Source organism: Dermacentor andersoni, chromosome 8 (assembly GCF_023375885.2).
Source record: "Dermacentor andersoni chromosome 8, qqDerAnde1_hic_scaffold, whole genome shotgun sequence".
Lineage (NCBI taxonomy): Eukaryota > Metazoa > Arthropoda > Arachnida > Ixodida > Ixodidae > Dermacentor > Dermacentor andersoni.
The window spans coordinates 158,312,181-158,318,957 of record NC_092821.1 but is presented as its reverse complement, the minus strand read 5'-3'; the positions used below and the strand labels follow the sequence as shown (position 1 = coordinate 158,318,957).

The 6,777-nt window shown below is 45.6% G+C and overlaps 1 pseudogene; it reads right to left on the bottom strand.

The window, feature by feature from the left end:
- Positions 1 to 5,650: 5,650 nt before the first annotated feature.
- LOC140212997 (uncharacterized) lies at positions 5,651 to 6,570 on the bottom strand (annotated as a pseudogene).
- Positions 6,571 to 6,777: the final 207 nt, after the last annotated feature.

Sequence of the window (6,777 nt, the reverse complement as noted above, 5' to 3'; positions counted from 1 at the left end):
TTCCACACTCGCCAAAGTCTGGCGTGTAGCGCAAGAAATAATCCAAAAGTACATAGGCAAAAGCGTGGGAGAAGTGGTGAGGAACACGAGCCATGCGCAGCAGTACGGCAGGCGACCACCTCGATCGACCGTGCGACTCCACACTCCGAACATCAAGGGCCGATACTCGGAGCCTAACGTAGGGAACATATGGTGAAACCCTTCAGCGGCATTTAAGAGACGCTCGGGCGGAGCAAGTGCCGGCCTCGATCGCCAGGCTAAACCCACCTGTTGCTACAATTCACCACCACCACCACCACCACCACCACAGGGAGATGACACGCGTCTCTGAGCAATCCTATCCCCCGGCGTGTTGTAAATTGTGCCGGCGTTTGCACCGATGCCGTGTGCGGCACGAAGGTGGTTGTGCCATTGGTTGCAATGATGTGAACTCGCATGTGTGACTGGCTGGTTTGCGACTCCTTTGTGCAACTGAGGGTTTAAAAAGTCATGTTTTGGTTGTGTGGGGAGAGCGGAGCCTCGGTCTTGGACTCCGACAGACGCCTCGGTGTTTGAATAAAGCGTTTCTTTACCGGACAACGGATCTTCCTTCGGGCTGCCACCGTGCACTCGAATCATCGAGGGGCGCCGACTTGGGACCTTAAACACTTTCCCTCCTTAACTATAGTGTTGAAGCTACCAGAGGATAAAGGGAAAAGAAATTAACCTATGGCTTCTTTGAACTCTCTCCTTATCACATATTCTTTTGGTGTCTGCCCAAGCAATCCTAGCCAAGTGCCGTTGCTTGGCCGATTGTTGAGAAATAGTCGGAAGTCGGCTTCACTGGCCACCCGACTTCTGAAAACAGTCGGCCCCACGTCTACTTCCAGCTAGATCGGCACGCGACCGGCCACACAGGCTGTGCCTCCGTCAGAGCACGACTGGACGGCAAGCGCGCCAAACGCTGGTCGGTGCGACAAGCCGGCAATGCATCGGGCCAGCTTTAGTTCCCGACTGAACTTTGAATCCAGTAATTTTTTTAGATAGCATGAAATATATTGCACTAAGTACATAGCTACAATAATAACAAGCATTTTGCATGCTACCGCAGCTGATGCAGACTGCAGGGGCCCCAAACTGCGACTCTGGACTTTTTTTTCTGTTTTAACGAGTTTGTTCGTGGTTTCAACACGCGTTTCGCTAAAAGGCCGCATTTTTTGTTTGTCCGCATTGGTAAAACGCTTTGCACTGCTGTAAAACTAGTTCGTTCGCAGCTGGTCCGGTTCGAATGGGTAGGAGGTGCCTTTTCGCATGAACTATGGCCAGCAGAGATACTAATTAAACACTCTGTGAGGAGCGCAAGAATAAAGAATTCGACCTAACTGCGAAATTTGAGCGCGAGCGAACAAGCAATGTAAATGCTTACAATGTAAATGCTTACAATGTAAATTTACAATGTAAATGCTCTCCTTTACAATAGATTATTTAAAGCTAGCGAACGCGCATGCCTAGTTCCAACGACAAGCTGATATAGCCTCTGGCGATTCGGGCTAAGGGAAAATTTTAAAAAGAAGTAAAGGAAAACAGTCCAGAGGCAGGGAAGAATTCGGGCAAGAGGGGAGAACCGAGCCCAAGGCCGGACAGCGTGGTTGGGTAACCGCAGTATGAAGCTAGGAGGCGAAAGAAGAAAAAAGAAGGGAAGGCAGGCCGAGAAGCGCGGGAAACTTTTCGACCGTTCTTCTTTTCCCTCCATGTTTTCGACTTGTCGCTGAAGCTGGGTGACATCGTCTGGAGTTGTACGCGGCGCTTGCGGCCGAGAAGCCAGCGGTGTTTGTCGTCAGTAAATTTTGAATAAACGGTGCGATCTATCCGAGTCCAAGATGAGAAATTCAGAAACACGCCTAAGGCAGCACCACAAAAGCACTTGCATGGGGAAAAATTAACCTCGATGCACACGCTGTTGTGCGTCGCAATAAATGTATAGACTAATTGGAATATCTTTTTTAATCAGTACAGTTATACCTATACAGCTTTGCTTAATATAATTATAAATGTCTGTCTGAAACCATGGAACGGCTAACATGGATGCATACGCTGTAGCGCGTCGCAATAAATGTATAGACTAATTGGAATATCTTTGTTTTAATCAGTATAGTTTTACCTATACAGCTTTACCTAATATAGTTCTAAATTTCTGTCTGAAACCACGGAACGGCTTACAATAGACAATACTATATAGGTTTCCTTTTCTCGTCCATCAAAGCTGCTGTCAACTTTATATGTTTTCACGAATATGTTTTCACATATCGGTCTTGCGCAAGACGAAGGGCCTTGTGGCCACGACACCACTTCCCAAATGGCAGACAGCACGCTGAATGCAGGCGCCCACGTGACCTAGCTCCCACGTGACCTATAGCTCCCATGTAAAAAAAAGCTTGGTCATTAGAATATCCGACTCATGCATGCTCTGCCACAGTATACGAAATCGCATCCGTCGGAAGTCTCATTGTGGATATTTTATATATGAAAGACGTCCTGTCGAATATTACCCTGCACTTTTTCTGGCAGATATACGAAAAAAAAGCGTTTGTATAATGTTTTAAAAAGCGTAATTTATATGTTTTCTGGTTCATGTATGGGGCTATGATGGACTATCACGCTCAATGTCAGCTACAACGCGAATGCGAATGGTAAAGCGGTCGCGCGTTGTAGCTCGTACTGAGCGCGATGGTATTTCATTTCATTTCATTTTGTTACCTTAAAGACCCCATTCGGGGTATTACATAAGGGGTGGTTAACATGCGAACACAAGAAAAGGCAGGTGTTACATTGAAATACAAGTTTCATCAGTTTCTATAAATTGTGAATGACATGGGGGTGATGGAAGCGACATTAATAGGTAGGTCGTTCCAGTCCTTGGCAGCTCGAGGAAAAATGATTGAAAAGTTGACAGTGCGTGTACGAGGCCGAGAAACTTGGAGTTGATGGCCGGTGCGCTGTGACATGCGTGAAGATGAAGGCGTGACGTAAGGCGGGCGGCTTAGTGAGCTGTAAAAAAATTTGTGATAAAGAGAGAGCGTGGCGATGCGACGACGAAAAGCAAGAGATGCCAAGCTAGATTGTGCCTTTAGGTGTGAAATGCTGATGGTATATGAATATGAAGAATGGATGAATCTAGTCGCACGATTCTGAACTGACTCAAGTGCATTGATGATATATGTTTGATGAGGGTTCCAGATGGCGGCGGCATATTCCAGTTGTGGTCTGACAAATGATTTGTATGCGAGTAGTTTGACGTACTGTGGAGCATGACGAAGATGACGCCTCATGAACCCAAGGGACCTGTTCGCTGACGAGATTACGTTAGTCGCATGCGCATTCCAGGAAAGGTCGTGGGACAGGGTTACGCCTAAGTACTTATAGGTTAGAACTGATTCTACTGGGACGTTTGCAATTGTGTAAGTAGACAGATAACGATTACGACGGCGGGAAATTGCAATAAATTTGCACTTGTTAGGGTTCAAGGCCATTTGCCAACGGTTGCACAAGTCCTGCACGTTATTAAGGTCATTCTGGAGATATGCTTGGTCAGAGATGTTAGTCACAGTACGATAAATCACACAGTCGTCAGCGAACATACGAATAGGACAAGATACATGCAGCGGAAGATCGTTAATGTATATTAGAAAAAGAAGCGGTCCTAAGACTGAGCCTTGAGGGACACCTGAAGTGACAGGGAGGGGTTCCGAGGAGACGTTATTGACAAGGACAAACTGGGAACGCTTAGTAAGGAATTCTTTTATCCATTGTACTAAAGGAGGATCCAAGTTCAATCTAGATAATTTTATTAGCAAGCGGTTATGAGGCACTGTGTCAAAAGCTTTAGAGTAGTCTAGAAAGATGGCATCGGTTTGAACGTTGTTATCAAGATTAACGTGGAGATCATTAAGGAAGATAGCTAGTTGTGTTTCACATGAAAGCCCTTTACGAAAACCATGTTGTGAAGGATGAAAGAAGTTTGCCGAGTCTAAAAAGTTCATGATATGCGAGTATATGACATGTTCCATGATTTTGCAAGGAACACTAGTTAACGAAATGGGGCGGTAGTTTAAGGGGGAGTCTTTGTTACCTGCTTTGAATACTGGAACGACCGTTCCCACTTTCCAATCATCCGGTAAAGCACCTGTAGACAATGATTGCGTGAACAACAGAGTGAAACATGCCGCGAATATATGCTTAGTATTCATTAGGATCTTTGAGTTAATTTCGTCTACACCAGAAGTAGCACATAATTTTTTTTTTCAATGATTGATAGTATACCATCTATAGAAAATAGAATGGGTGGCATATGTGATGTTATGTTAGTACGTAGTGGAAAGTCTGGAGTGGTAGTTTCTTTTGTAAACACGGAAAAAAAAATGCTGTGTTGAATATATCAGCGCACTCGGCGTCCGTGGCGGTGTCGCCTGCTGCATTCGTCACGCTGATGGTACGAGCTTCTTGGGGATTTAAAATGCGCCAGAACTGCCGAGGATTTTGAGTAAGTAGCTGGGGCAGGTCGACGTTATAAAAAGATTTTTTAGCAGTGCGAAGGGCACTCAGGTAGGCGTTCTCTGCCATGTAGTATTTTGACCAAGCCTCGGTGCTTCGAAGACGCGTGGCTAGCCGGAAGCGACGTTTCTTTTGGTTTTCAAGCTTCTTTAAAGCTCTGGTGAACCATGGCTTATTTTGATTAGTGTGCATAGTTATTCTTGGTGTATGTTTGTTTATGAGTTCATTAATTTTATTTTTAAATAGTGTACAGTTTTCTTGAGGCGAGTGCATATGGAATAATGTCTCAAAAGTTGAAAAGAAGTCGCCTAACTCGTAATTAATAGCTTCGTAGTTCCCTTTATCATATAGGCATATAGTTTTGTTGGATTTTCGTTGTTGCATGGGTTGAAAGGTGAAGGTGGCATGGATTACTTTATAATCACTTACCTCACGGAGGTAAGTTATGGATGATAGACTGTCAGGATGGCTGCTTAGTATAAGGTCGAGTACATTAGATGTGTCTTTTGTAACCCGCGTAGGCTCTAGCACAAGTTGAGTTAGACTGAAATTAAGACACACATTAACAAATTCTTTAGCAGCTTCATTGCCTATGATTAAAGCACTATTGTTAGTCCAGTTGATTTGTGGGCGTTTTTGTGGGAGTTGATTTGTGGGTGATTTGTAGGTGAGGGTGTTTTTCACTAAGTTTGCTCAATATGTTATTAAGCTTATGCGGAAAATCAGGAGTGTTATGTGGTGGTCTGTAATAAACGCCCAAGAGAACAGTCTGCGGTGAAGCGCGGCAGATTAGCCATGTTATTTCCAAGTCAGTCTCAATGGTTGCAAGCGTGCACGATAAATGGTGATGCGCGGCGATTAGCACACCACCACCTCGTGAGATTTCGCGGTCTTTCCGGTAAAGGCAGAAATTCGGCAAGTCAGCAAGAACCTCAGTATCGGTAATATCGTCAGTCAGCCAGGTTTCAGTTATTATCAGCAAATTACTGTTAGACGACAACACGAGGTTAGACAGAATATCGCGTTTAGGGAGGAAGCTGCATGCGTTGGCAAAGATTACGGAAAAGTAGAGGTTAGCTCGTGTCGATACCGTAGGGCGTTTCCCGCGTCGAGTTGGCTGCTATTGCAATTCTTTCATACTCTGTGTGCGCTCATCGAAAACATAGCGCTTATTACCCATAAACAGAGTTTTAAAGCGCAGGGAGTGAGGTGCCGACTTGCTTTTTGCGAATGAAAGAAGGTGTCTGCGGGCCAATTGAACAGGACGTGTAAAATCCTCGCCAACGCTAAAGCTTGTTCCTTTAAATTTACGGCCGTTAGAAAGAACAAGATCTTTTGTTTTGTGAAAGGTGAACTTCACTATTATGGGGCGGTTACGATTAGCTGCACGATTGCCCAAGCGGTGCGCGCGCTCGATTTCGTTTGGGTCAAGCGTGATGCTCATATGTTTGCGACAGTGGTCAATGATTATATCCTCCGACTGCGCGAACGACTCTGACCCTGAAGATTCATCAATACCATAAAAAATTATATTGTTGCGCCGAGAATGATTCTCGGCATCATCAAGACGCGCTTCCAGCCTCTGCATTGTGTGTGCTGCACGGGCAGCATCACTCTTCACGCTTTCTATATCAGAACGCAAGGGGATTAGGTTTTGGTAGTGGGTCTCCAGGTTCGTCATGCGCACGCTCAGATCGGATATTGCTTTGTCAGTTGTTAGTAACTGAGACTTGGGGCCTTGAATCTCGGTGATCAGTTACGATTGACCTGCGGATAGGCTCTTAAGTTCTTTTAGTACGGCTTGACTATCAGGTCCAGGGTTAGTTTCGATGTCACCCGCCAGCAACAATAAAGAGCGAATAACATCGCAACACTGAACAACAATGGAAAGGCAGCAATGTGGGCCCGGCAGCTGCAGTAGAAAGTAATTACTTGAACGCTTTGTGAAAAGACTGTATGATTTACTAACCTGCATGTAGAACATCAGCGGATTAGCGTGCTGTGTTGAAGCACAGCAGCCGGGCCCACAAAACGCCTCCGTGCGCGCCTGCTCCTTTTATAACTGATGTATTCTAGCCACCATAACTAGTTTCGAAACTGCTCCTCCCAAAGCGGGCGCGTTTTGCGCCTAGGTACTGAGATGGCGCTGCGGTCTAAGTTTGCGCTACGCTAGCCACGCTGCCGTGCAGCAACCCTGCCGACCATGCTGCCGACGACGCAGTAGGCGTGCGTCTATTTGTCGTACAA